The sequence below is a fragment of the Squalius cephalus genome, assembly GCF_949319135.1.
Source record: "Squalius cephalus genome assembly, chromosome: 14".
In the NCBI taxonomy this organism is placed as follows: Eukaryota; Metazoa; Chordata; class Actinopteri; order Cypriniformes; family Leuciscidae; genus Squalius; species Squalius cephalus.
Window position 1 is genome coordinate 10,286,353 of NC_137135.1, and position 13,139 is coordinate 10,299,491.

Consider the following 13,139-nt stretch of genomic DNA (forward strand, 5'->3'; position numbering starts at 1 on the left):
GATTCCACACTGCCCAGATGTGGGCCGGATCTGGGCCGACACTGGGCCAGACATGTTGCTGTCTGGGCAAAAACGGCAAAAATAAATCTTTGAAAATAAATAATAAAAAGAAACTAATGTCCGATTACCTGTGGCAGTTGTTTTCACGAGTTCAAACTAACAAATGATCTCATAGAGTAAAAGAGTAAAGAGTATTTGGTGTGCTGTTTGGGTGGATCGAGCGCTCCGAGCTCGGAATTTAATCCAAACCCATTGTACTCCGCCGTATCCCAGGTGGGAATAGGAACCAGCGGAGGTGAGGAGTTGCAGAGGGATACAGAAAACTGTCGAGGTAACTGTAGGTGAGTTGGTGAGTTGGCTGTATGTATGCTTTCTGTATGCATTTGAACGTCCTCCTCCTGAACTTTATCACTTGAATTCTGCAATCTCTCGAGATGTAAGAGGCTGACAGTATATTTGTTTCACAGCTGAACGTATAATTGTTTAATAAGTGACACTTAGCCTACATTTTAAAATTAGCTGAATGTATAATTGTTTAATAATTTACTAATTATTGCACTTATTAAACAATTTTAAAATCTACATTTTAAAATCTTTATTTGAATATGGCAACATGATACCTCGCTCAACAATAATTCTATGATTAAATCACTGACAGAGACCCCTCCCCCATCAGCCAATCACTGTGGTCATAGTTAGTAAGCATGTTGACATCATCCATAGCAACGAGGTCAACCTCACCCTTTGTCTTAGCTTAAGACTTCTCTCTGTTCCTTAGTAAAAGTTGGTGAACAGGCATTGTGAATTGGTTTTAAGAGGAAACTCCTTGCCCCAGAACTTGTACTGGTCTTTAGGATATGCATAACCTTAGTGGTAAGATCAAATGTTTTTGTGAATATGGCCCCAGGAATGGTGAAGCTGTGCTGTAATAAGAGAAGCACTAAAGGATCCAGTTTAGTGTTTGACACAAATGATAGTGGCTTTTGGATAGGTCACCATCCCCAGATTGGGTAAGGGCCAGTCTGAATGAACGGTGACGGGAGGTCAAGTAAGATATATATATATATATATATATATATATATATATATATATATATATTTGAAAAGTTCTATATAACACTTTTCTTTTCTCACAGTAGCCACGAATAAGAAATGTAGCATAGTGGCAGTGCACCTGTGTATCAGAACCGCCATTAAAAACACAATTTGTGTGATCTGTGAGTTCACCTGCCTATCCAGTCTGGATAAATATAGGTAAATGTATTTGACTTGCTATCCTCGAAGGATGAGCGACAAATGGAGTAAGTGAAAAATATATTTCTGCTGTGGCAGTGAATAAACAGTAAAGAAAACAGAGGTACTGGCAAAAGCTCACTAAAAAAGATTGAGATTACTGCACACTCACACTTTAAATCAGTGTTTCACTGGTGTGTTGTGATGCAAAAATCTGTTCTGATAGGGTTAGACTGAATGGCGGGAAAAAACAATTGTAACTGAAATAAAATGATTAACCATGTTTCATAGTTACAATAGCGAAAAATATATGGTCTTATAAATTTTTAAAAGAAAAGGCGCATGTTTTTTGTTTGTTTGTTTTTCAAAGGCTGTGTGTCCAGTTATAATTATTTTAATTCATTACACATTTGAGTAGCTTGTTTCGTGAGACTAGTCATAATTTCCACAGCAATATTTAATAACCTTTAGGGTGTGTTTCTGCTCAAAATTCAGTTAAATATAATCCCAACCCTTTTTGCCACAACAATACACATTTTGGATGTCTCCTTTAAAACCTTATAGTTAAATAAGAGAATAGATTTTTTTTATCTGCTTGTGCTTAGCCTGGCACATGGTCTGCAATGATGGATTATGTTCCCTGGATGATGATGAATGTAAGTGGTTTTTAATCCTGGTCCTGGAAACCCACCACTCTGCACATTTTGTATGTCTCCCTTATTTCATACACCTGATTCAGATCATCAGCTTGTTAGAAAAGAGATCCAATAACTCATGTGTCAGATATTAGAGACATACAAAATGTGTGGAGTGGTGGGTCCGACGGACCAGGATTGAAAACCACTGATGTATGTAATATCCAACAGGTCGGCCTATTGTATTAAATGTCTGTGCTAGACGTGACTGATATGTACATACAATCATGTAGCCTACTTGTTGAGGGAACACAGCAAACACACAGAAATGCACATTTTACATTTTGAGTTGGGATGCAGTAAATTTCCTGCTATTAACAACAATAACACCATCAAGAAGTTAACCAAACTCATGCAGGGCTGTTTAATTCTGCCATAGTCAGAATTAAACAAATTCATAGTGGGTTGGGGGAATGGTATGAATTATGAACTATTCATTTCTACCACTAGATGTCTTAATAGTGATATAAGGTTCAGGTAGAGTGATTTGCCTGACATCAAGAAGACTTCAAAACTTAACAAATTATGAAGAAAATTAAGGATTTTCATTAAGAACTCAAGCGCAGAGCAGGTGCGTAGAGTTTTCTTTATTAGCACAAAAAAAAGCAAAAAAAAAAGCAAAAAAAAAAAAAAAAAACAGAAATAAAATGAGAAAAACACAACAATGACGAGACAGAAGATAACCATACTAGACCGACCGGAACCTAGGGACACGATACAAAACAAACCACAAACACTCGGCTTGTGCGTTCACAATGAAAGACAAAACATGGTGCATGAATGTTCGAACCCCAACACTGTACCAAAACCTGGCATACATTCTGGCATAGTCACTTATATTGATCATTATCAGGCTCTTAATTACTGAATTAACATTTTGATTTTAATTAAAATTCATAGTGGGTTGGGGGAGTGGTATGAACTATTCATTTCTACCACTAGATGTCATAATAGTGCTTCACTGGTTCACTGAGGGATTTGCCAAGACTTAAAATAAACAAATTATGAAGGAAATAATAGTTTACTAGTTTAATAACAAGTCGTACATGTATAGGGAATACATGTATCGTACATGTATAGGGAATGCTCGTACATGTATAGGGAAGAATAAGGAGTGTTGTAACAGCTTTTACTTAAATGTCTATAATTGCTATGTGTATCAAATAAAATCTTGGATAAAATTGAAGTGCCTAATGTCAATCAAGGACAAGGATTGCTGCCACAACCCACCGAAAATTGGTTTTTGACCTGTAAAGGATGGGACTTACAAACTCTACTAGCACCTCAGAAGACTGATGATCGTGTGTGATGATGTCATCCATTTCAAATTGGTTAAACAGCGCATACATGTACTTTTATTAATTCTATACTGAAGTACTTTATTATCATCATCATCATTATTATTATTATTATTATTATTTATTATTGCTGCATTTAACTCTAACTTGTTTGAATTAATGTAAGATTTAACAGCAGTAAATAAATAATTTTCACCAAAACTGCAATAATCTACTTTCACTGGAAACCAAAGTCTTATTGGAAAATAACTGACCTCTTCTGTGATTCATTGCTTTGACTTCATCTCACCAGCACAAGCATGAAAGAATGATAATCTACAAAACTTATACATTTAAAAGTTGAAATGATATACATTTGAATGCAATAAACAGACTGAACCCTTTTCAAACAAAGTAAATGTGTGAGAATACAATGAATGACCTCACTAGAGAGCATAACAGCACTGACAGCTGGAAATATTTACTTGTGAGTTCTTGTGGAGCGCTGGCGTCAGGCAGGGCACAGTCAGTGCCAGAGGAATGCAATATCAGAGGAACAGCAGGTCGCTGGATGACTGGCACATTGCCCAGGAACAAACGGGCGTCCTAATGTTTGGGGGGGGGGGGGGGGGGGGGGGGGGGGGGGATGTTTAAGCATGTGTGTTCTCTATGAATAAAAACTGGCCTCACTGTCCTTATATTATTATTAATAATAATAATAATACATTTTCATATATTTAAGTAACTGGTTTGCTCACATTTCCATGCAGTAGACTGTTTTTTTTTTAAATGTTTTTAATTTTTTTATAAATGTTAAAGTGTCTCAGGGCTTTCAAAACTCTATTGAAGCAGTTTGTAAGCAATGTATATCCAGAGCAGTTGTATGCAGTTCACTCTGTGACATCACTAGAACAGAATAGAACCAGGGCAGAGCTGGTGAGACGGACCAGGGAGGCTACAGCTGAACAGGAACCCCAGCAATCGGCAAGGGGGAAAAAGTAGGGATGCAGGACCCGGATCACGGACTGCAACGGACTCTGGAGGATCGCGGACTGGAATGGCCTCTGGAGGATCATGGACTGGAGCAGACTCTTGAGGATCACGGACTGGAACAGACACTGGAGCAGGCTCTGGGGATGCCGGAATGGACTCTGGAGGATCGCGGACTGGAACGGACTCTGGAGGATCGTTGAATGGAGCAGGCTCTGAGGATGCTGGAACGGACTCTGGAGGATCGTGGACTGGAGCAGACTCTGGAGGATCACAGACTGGAACGTACTCTGGACAAGGATCTGAGGATGCTTGAAGCGGACTCTGGAGGATCACGGACTGGAACGGACTCTGGAGGATCGTGGACTGGAACAGAATGTAGAGTGGACTGCAGGGAGGTGTGTCCCTGACACTCAGAGACATAAAGGGGGAGGACGGTCTCCTCAGCTGTGACAGCCAGCACAAAACGGGGCTTAAAACAGAAGACAAAACTACAGCCAACATGGCTGAAAAACTAAAGACCTGTGGTAGGGCAAAACAAAACAACAGAAATAAAACAAAAAAAAAACACAACAAGGACAATGAAAAGACAGAAGATCCGGGACTGAAGCAGACTCTGGAGACTAGACAGACTTGGCAACTAGGGCCACGAGTAGGGATACAAAACAAACCAGCCCAGGAAAGAGAATACAGGAAAAATAAATAGGGAAAGAAATGAGGAGGGTAACGAGGGTGGACATGGTGGGGAAAATTAACCAATAATCAGAAAACAAGTGATGCGGGGTTTAGCCTTGTTTTCACCTGGCTCTGCACTGCGAGCCTCCGCTGACTGTGCGCGTTCCTCCCCAAATGGACGAGGCGGAAGCAGAGCCATGTGCAAAGTTATAAAAATACCATGCACATCGCCACACGAAATGGGGTCACATGCATTCAACACACACAACAGTCCACACCACGATGATGTAATCTTTGCAGAATGCACCTTCACACTTGTGCGGATACGGCGATTATAAACCAGGCTTAATAGACAGGAGGGGGGGGGGGATGCTTAAGCATGTGTTTTTTCTATGAAGAAAAACTGGCCTCACTGTCCTTATATTATTATTATTATTATTATTATTATTATTATTATTATTATTATTAATAACAACAATAACCAATTATAAACCAGGCTTAATAGACAGGAGAACACATGGCCCATAGAAACAAACACAAAAGCATTGCGTTCCCACAAAACAAAAGACAAGAACATGCGGCTAATGAGATCGTGGACTGGAACGGACTCTGGAGGATCGTGGACTTGAACGGCCTCTGGAGGATCGCGGACTGGAACGGCCTCTGGAGGATTGTCTGGAGGATTGTGGACTGGAGCGGAATATGGTCTTTTCTGGTCCCAGGTCTTTTGTTTTTCAGCCATGTTGGCTAATGAGAGCTCCCAAAGACAGAGCGCCCACACAAACCACGGTGTGCACGGTGAGAACTCACAATTAAAGACAAAACATGGAGCATAAATGAATGAACCCCGTCAATGAACCGAAACCAAAATAGACAGGAGTGCCAGGATCCGAAAACCACGCTCCGCACAGCCGCACACAAAGACGAGACGATTCATGAGTTGTCACAAAACCAAAAAGTGACAGAACCCTGACATACTTTGTATAAGTATTATGATATGACTTTTAATTAACTCCTCAGTTAAAATGTTTGATATGAGCAAAATCTTAAATTCTGCCATTTATATGTGTAATTAATCATGGCAGTGATGCACATCACCAAATACCAATTTGGCTTGTCACTACACCAAATTGTTATTAATTGAACAAAACCTAACAGATTTCCATATCACTCATGTGAAGGCATCACAAACACAGAGAATCCTGTTTGAGTGGAGAAATCAATGTTTCAAATAAATCCAATAGGATTTTAAAAGTAATGCTGGGGCCACACCAAAATATATTTAAAATCTTATAAGATTTTCAAAATATGAGAGACCACAAACATGAGGACAAAAAATCCTAGATTTAACAGTTTTGCTACAATAGTGTATGGTGTATCTATAGTCTGTGAAGAAGACAACACAACACACGAACAGATTTTCAACCAGAGTCCCTACTGTGAGTGTAAACACAGGAAATCTCGCAAAATCTCTCAAGAATTCTGAACAAACACGGACGATAGGCAGGAAGAAATTGCTATGAAATTGTCAACTCTATTGTGGTATGTTTTACAGAACATGTTGTATAAACACTTGTGCTGTTGCCACAAATTGACAAGCTGATCCTCCATCTCTGATGTCCATATCCATTTCACTCTGTGCTGCGCCATGACTGCAGTTGTTATGCTTCCGTCTTCTGTCAGCTCGCTTTCTGGATTGGGTATTGTTTCGTTCCACCTGACAATCAACAGAGTATGTGTGTGTTTGTCCTCGGGGTTCCCCCCACACCCGAGCGATTTCTGAGCGTAAATATTCAACATGTTCAACACCGCGATCGGGTGGTTCCGACGTTGTTCCGAGCAGATTAACACACTCTTAACACACCTCACACCACAGGAAAATCTGATAAGATAGACTGTTGAACAAACAAGATAATCGGGACTTCACTTGTCGGAGTGATTGTCGGAAGGAGAGAAATCAGCCTGAATATCTGGCCCCAGATTTAGGTCATGTCTGAGAGTGTCTTTATGTGGGTGCATTTCTCTACAAAAGAGGGGCCTGGCAGAAAAAGTTTGAGAGCCACTGCTCTTGAGCTAGTGCCATTTAATATGCTGATATCTCACAGGGCATATCTTGTTGGCCCAAATTCACCTAATTCGAATTTTTTGACTGACAAAATGCCAGTGGCTGGAAACAACAACAGCTACAGTGAATTGTTCAAAACCTTTCTTTTTAGTAAACTCTTTGTACACAAACAATGTTCTCAATGCTCAAGTTCATGTGTAGAGCCCCTGGTGATACTTTGAGCAAAGTTTCATGTTGTGTCGAGTCTTCTTAGTGTTTTAAAAATAGTGATTTTGATGCTATCATAGTAGTGCCCCAAGCACTCCCATTCAAAAGGCAATTTGACTGAAAACGAAAATACGGTCAATCTTAAAAGTTCCATCATAATTATGCTTTTAAATGAAAGTTTGCCTCGGGTAGATTCACAAAAAGACCCTAGATTGCATTTTGGCGAGAGTTACACTTTAAGGCAAAGTGGCATGATGCCATTCTGTAGACTACTATTAATAATAGATAAGATACTTGGGCTGACAATATCAACACCTTCCTTATGAATGGACAGCACAACTGCTTCAGAAGGACAGGATGATCGCTTTAAGTGGAGAATGACATCTCTAATGTCAGAGAGTGACACCAGTTCAAACTGATTAAAAGAATACATTCCAGTTAAAACTGTAAGCACAGCAACCATAGATGAAAAACTTGCTCTGATCCCATTTATTTTCTCAACAAAAACTTCAAAAATAAATCGCACGTTGCCGATGATGAAGTAAAGCTAGGTTTTGTACTTGGACAAAGCAGTCTATTTATAATGGCAAAAAGCTCATGTGGTGGGTTTTTAGCAATCATATCAGACAAGTAACTTGCTCTATAATATTTCACAGCTTTTTGGTATTTTGTCAGACTTTCCCTTAACATTTGCAAGGAAATTTGCAACCTATCTTTCCTCCAACTCCTTTCTGCTCTTCTACATTCCCGAAATAAAGCAAAATAACTGAGAAAATGAGAAATAGTCCTCAGATGCCATGTCTGTAATTTATCTCAAAACATCTAGTGTTAATTCGATCTCAAACAGTTTAATTAAAATAAGTTATTTATCCATATATCGCGGACTGGAACGGACTCTGGAGGATCGTTGAATGGAGCAGGCTCTGAGGATGCTGGAACGGACTCTGGAGGATCGTGGACTCGAGCAGACTCTGGAGGATCACGGACTGGAATGGACACTGGAGCAGGCTCTGAGGATACCGGAGCAGGCTCCGGCTCCGGGACTGGAGTGGACTCTGGAGGATCGCGGACTGGAATGGCCTCTGGAGGATCGTTGAATGGAGCAGGCTCTGAGGATGCTGGAACGGACTTTGGAGTATCGTGGACTGGAGCGAACTCTGGAGGATCACGGACTGGAGCAGGGTCTGAGGATACAGGAGCGGGCTCCGGCTCCGGGACTGGAGTGGACTCTGGAGGATCGCGGACTGGAACGGACTCTAGAGGATCGCGGACTGGAACGGACTCTGGAGGATCGCGGACTGGAATGGCCTCTGCAGGATCGTTGAATGGAGCAGGCTCTGAGGATGCTGGAACGGACTTTGGAGGATCGTGGACTAGAGCGAACTCTGGAGGATCACGGGCTGGAAAGGACTCTGGACAAGGCTCTGAGGATGCTTGAAGCGGACGTTTTATTATGTGTGTGACGTAATAAACCAACGTGTTTGAACGACCACTTTGCGACAGTATGGTTTCGGGAAACAGTCATGACTAGCAAGTTGATTTCTTCAACGATGCATCGTACTATGGTAGTGAAGCAGCGAGTTACGTTGTTGTACGGGAAACACACCCCTGCTCGGCTCTTTGTTAGAACTTAGAAACAGTAAGAGGGCAGGACTTTTGTTCAATCAATGGAGTGCCAACCACCAGAGTAACACCAAATCTGAGCGACTATGAAATGAGCTTGTTTAGCTTCATTCTCAGTCAGCCAAGCAGCTACAGTTGGCACACATGAGCAACACATCCTTGCTGATATTCAACAGAGCCAACAACCCTCACCACTTCAGATTGTGATCGTTTCAGTGAAGATCATCTGTCTCCATAGATAGCCACATCTGTCTCCATAGCCTTACCCCAGTTGCCAGCCTCAGAGTGATATGGAAATGACCTAGGTATGACCCAGGCTGCCAAGCATTAAATTATGAGCAGCTGAGGTCTATACTGATTATATCCCAAGGTGGCTTACCTCATCTCACTGATCTCAGCTGCTAAGGAGCAACAGAACCACTTTATCCACTTGTTTAGTCGTGACTTAAGGAATGCTGTTTCTGGGTCTAAGCCTTTCGTTTTACTTGGGAATACTATCTCAACAGCTGTTTATGAGCACTATTTATTTTTACTATATATTACACATTTAAGCTGTGCATTAAAAAACTTACAGTGTACATTACAGACTCACGGCATCCCAGACACAAATATTTTAACGATTTATAAAAGATGAATAATTTTCTGGCCATCTGGGATTTCGGTATGGAGATGATTTTTAGGTAGTATTACATCACATTGTGAGTGTACATTAACACCGTTCATCGTTTTCTTTTGGCACCTGATTGAGTCATCAAAGTTTGGACCCGCAAGCGATGACATGTGATGTCAGACTTAACGAGCAGATTAAGGAGGTTATGAGTATTTGATAAGTTAGCCTGTGCTCAACCTTCTGCTTGTTGGGAGTGGCTGAAATGTTAAATTTAAATTTAACATTGTTAAATTGTACGTCAACTTACCTTTGCATTCAAATGCCCAAATATTTTCATAATAACATGAGCCAACTGGAATGAAAAAAAAAAGTGATCGATAGTCGAAGTGATTGATATTCAAAATGGTAAGCAAGCGCTGCTTTGTTTACGTATTGTATACCTGCAGTACTAGTTTCGGTTTTCCTTGTAGAATTACAAAAATATACTATTGATACCTGCTGATATAGACAGATATTTACTTATACGCAGGCGCAGAACGCACATGCTAGTTGACAGTCACCTTTTGTCCTTTTGGTGTGTTAAAGCGCAGCTTTTTGGCCAAGACAAAGCCGACGAGAGACAACATCATAGTCAGCTTTCCTAGCCGCTAGTTCTTTGACGTCGGCTTGGTGTGTCCCGGGCTTTAACTGGCCTGGCAAATGTTGAGTTGGCTTGATTGCTTCAGAGTTGCTCATTTAAATTTCAATGACAGGCTGGGCGATATGCGTTTAATCTAATCTAATAAAAAAGATAATCTGAGAGAAATAATCTAGGTCACATACTGGAGACATATAATTTTATTTTCTTTGGAAGGAAAGCTAGGTTTACTAGTCATGCTATCCCAGTCTTGTACAGGACTTGTGCACTGTAAATACAATTTTTAGTTGACTTTACTTAATGTCCAACAATTATTTAAATTTAATTGTAAAAATCTTGTAATCTTGGCCAAGTTGTTTAAACGGAATCTTATCAGATTTTGGTTGTGTTAGAGGATCTGGAGGATCGCGGACTAGAATGGCCTCTGGAGGATCGTTGAATGGAGCAGGCTCTGAGGATGCTGGAACGGACTCTGGAGGATCGTGGACTGGAGCAGACTCTGGAGGATCACGGACTGGAACGGACACTGGAGCAGGCACTGAGGATATTTTCATAATAGTTCTAAGATATTTATAAATAAAGATATTTAATAAGAGTCCACAAAATAAACACAGAGTTGCTGTAGACTGGACCCTGAACTGCAAAGGAGGAACTTAAGTACACATCTAAACAAGGCTAATAAATAAAACACATCTGAACCAAACAAACTTATAATGTCGGTTGTAACACTCAGCCCAATCGGTTGAGTTACAAGAGTGGTCAGATTAAACTGAGATGTTGGGAGTGGTTAAAAAGATGACGAACAACAGAAATAGAATCAATAACTAAAGTGTATTTACAATGCTCACATGAAACTTAAAATAGCACAGTAAAACCAGAAAACCTCAGTCTGTTAAAAGCATAGAGTCCATAACATCATATCCTAAAACCAAATGAGTCCCAGTGTGTTGATAGTCCCAATGTGAATGTGTCCACCGGTATATAAACAATAAAGTGCGATTTCTGGAAAGGTAAGTCCTCAAAAGGTAACAGTCCAGGCTCTTGGTGATCACCAAGCGTGCTACACAAGTCCTGAAAAGTGAAGCCAAAGCGTCTCGATCGCCCCCCCGATCGATGTTTTCAATCATTTTAGGCAGTTTTTATCATGCTGATGTAAGTTTAAGTGTTCTTTTTTAAATAAGTTTGGTCTTAGTTATTTGATGCTATAAAAACGGGAATGTGACGTCATGATTGACAGTTGAGATTGACAGCTTCTCTGAGCGAAGTAGTCACTGAGGCACCAACAGACTTTTTTGGGGATTTTTTGGAGGAGATTGGAGCTTCAGCTTTAATTTCTACATGTCCGTTATGTTTATTTCACACTGACATAATGTGTTGTTCTGAAGTAAACTGTACTAACGGTTTCTGCGGGAGTGAGGGCGGGACCTTGATGCCTCCACTTCACGCTCACTACTGCGCAGACTTGGGTCCCGCGTTCACTACTGCGGAGAGTCAGGTCCCATCATGTGATCTCTCACATGACATGAAAAACATGAAAAAAAACCTAATATTTATAAAATCATTAATATATATAGAGTGGTTAAAACATGTGTCATATGTGACAGTGTCACACGTTGACCATGGAAACAAAGGAGGAGTGGGAAAATGAACAAAGGAAGACAGAAAACTAATGAATACAAACTAAAAGTCCATGAATACTAAAACAAACTGAACATAACTGTGACGTAACTCCCCCCTTCTGCAAGGTGTAACCTCGCGTCATAATGAAACAAACAGGAAAGGAGGGAAGTGGGGGGGGGGGGGGGGGGTTTAGAAGGAGGTCGTGGAGTAGGTGAAGGGCTGGTGAAGAGGAGTGGGCGAAGGTCTGGCACAAACAGACAGGCAGACAGACAGACAGGCAGAAAATCCATGGAGGAATAGATGGTGGGAGCATCCATGGAATCGAAGATGGGAGGAGTGGCCAGAAGGTGCAGACCCAGAGCTCAACAGTGCCGACAGCCCATGGCGGAGTTGAGGGAGGGAGGAGCCAAGATGGTGTAGTGGCTGACGACAGCTGGGGGACGACTTCAGGAGACAAGGCCAATGAACCCATAGGCACAGACGGAGGGCTGATGGAACTGAGCGACAACGCTGGCACTAGAGACCTAGGCGATGCTGCGGCGACGAGCGGAGGCGGAGCCAGAGTACCCGAGGGCTGAGGCGGAGCCAGTGTGACGGAGGACAGAGGCGACGCCGAAGGGAAGGAGGAGCGCGCTGCAGCCGTAGGGGTGGAGGAACGGAGCACAGTGTACGGCCCGCAAGTCTGTGGCGTCAGAGTGACGACCGATCAAGGGGAAGCCGGTAAGACAAAGGAACCCGGTGGAGCCGCAAGACTGAGGGTATCTAGGTGGGAGGAGCCAAGGCAGAGCCAAGGCAGAGCAGACAGGTCGAGATGGAGCAAAGGGATCAGAGGCTGAAGGCGGAGCCACAGGATCCACTCACTCAGGCGCTGATGGAGGTTGCTTGACCGGAGGCTCGATGTCATAGCAGGGCGTCCTTAGAGACGACAAAGGACTGCAAACCTCCAGCAGAGGCGGGGATGGAGGACTGGATGAGCTCTGCAGTGATGGTGACAGGCAGTCTTGACGAGATCAATAATGGTAATTCCAATTCCCAACAGGTTAATGAAACAGTCTCCGTGCTGTCTTTAAACAGCGATGATTCAGAACAGGAATAGATGCTCTCCAGACACCTGATGACGGCCTCCCTCCACTCATGTGCTGTGGTTTCTGGGACGTCTACGGGATGGTGATAGTTCACCCCGATCCAGAATAACGACTTCAGGGTCTCATCGTCATAGGGGCAGGTGATGGCGATACGGCAAATCCTCTCCAAATACTCCAGAAAATTGTGGCTCATCTGAGCCACACCAGCAAACTTTGCTGCATATTCCATTTTTAAGGTCCAGTCTTCTGTTACAAGGCTGTAGCGCAAACTGAAGACATGAAGATGAAGATGAAGATGAAACACAAAATAAGCACACAGAGTAGCTGCAATCATATGTAACATAAATGTAAAATGGACCTTGAACTGAGGAAAAGGAGGAACTTAAGTACACACCCAAACAAGGCTAATTAATTAAACACAG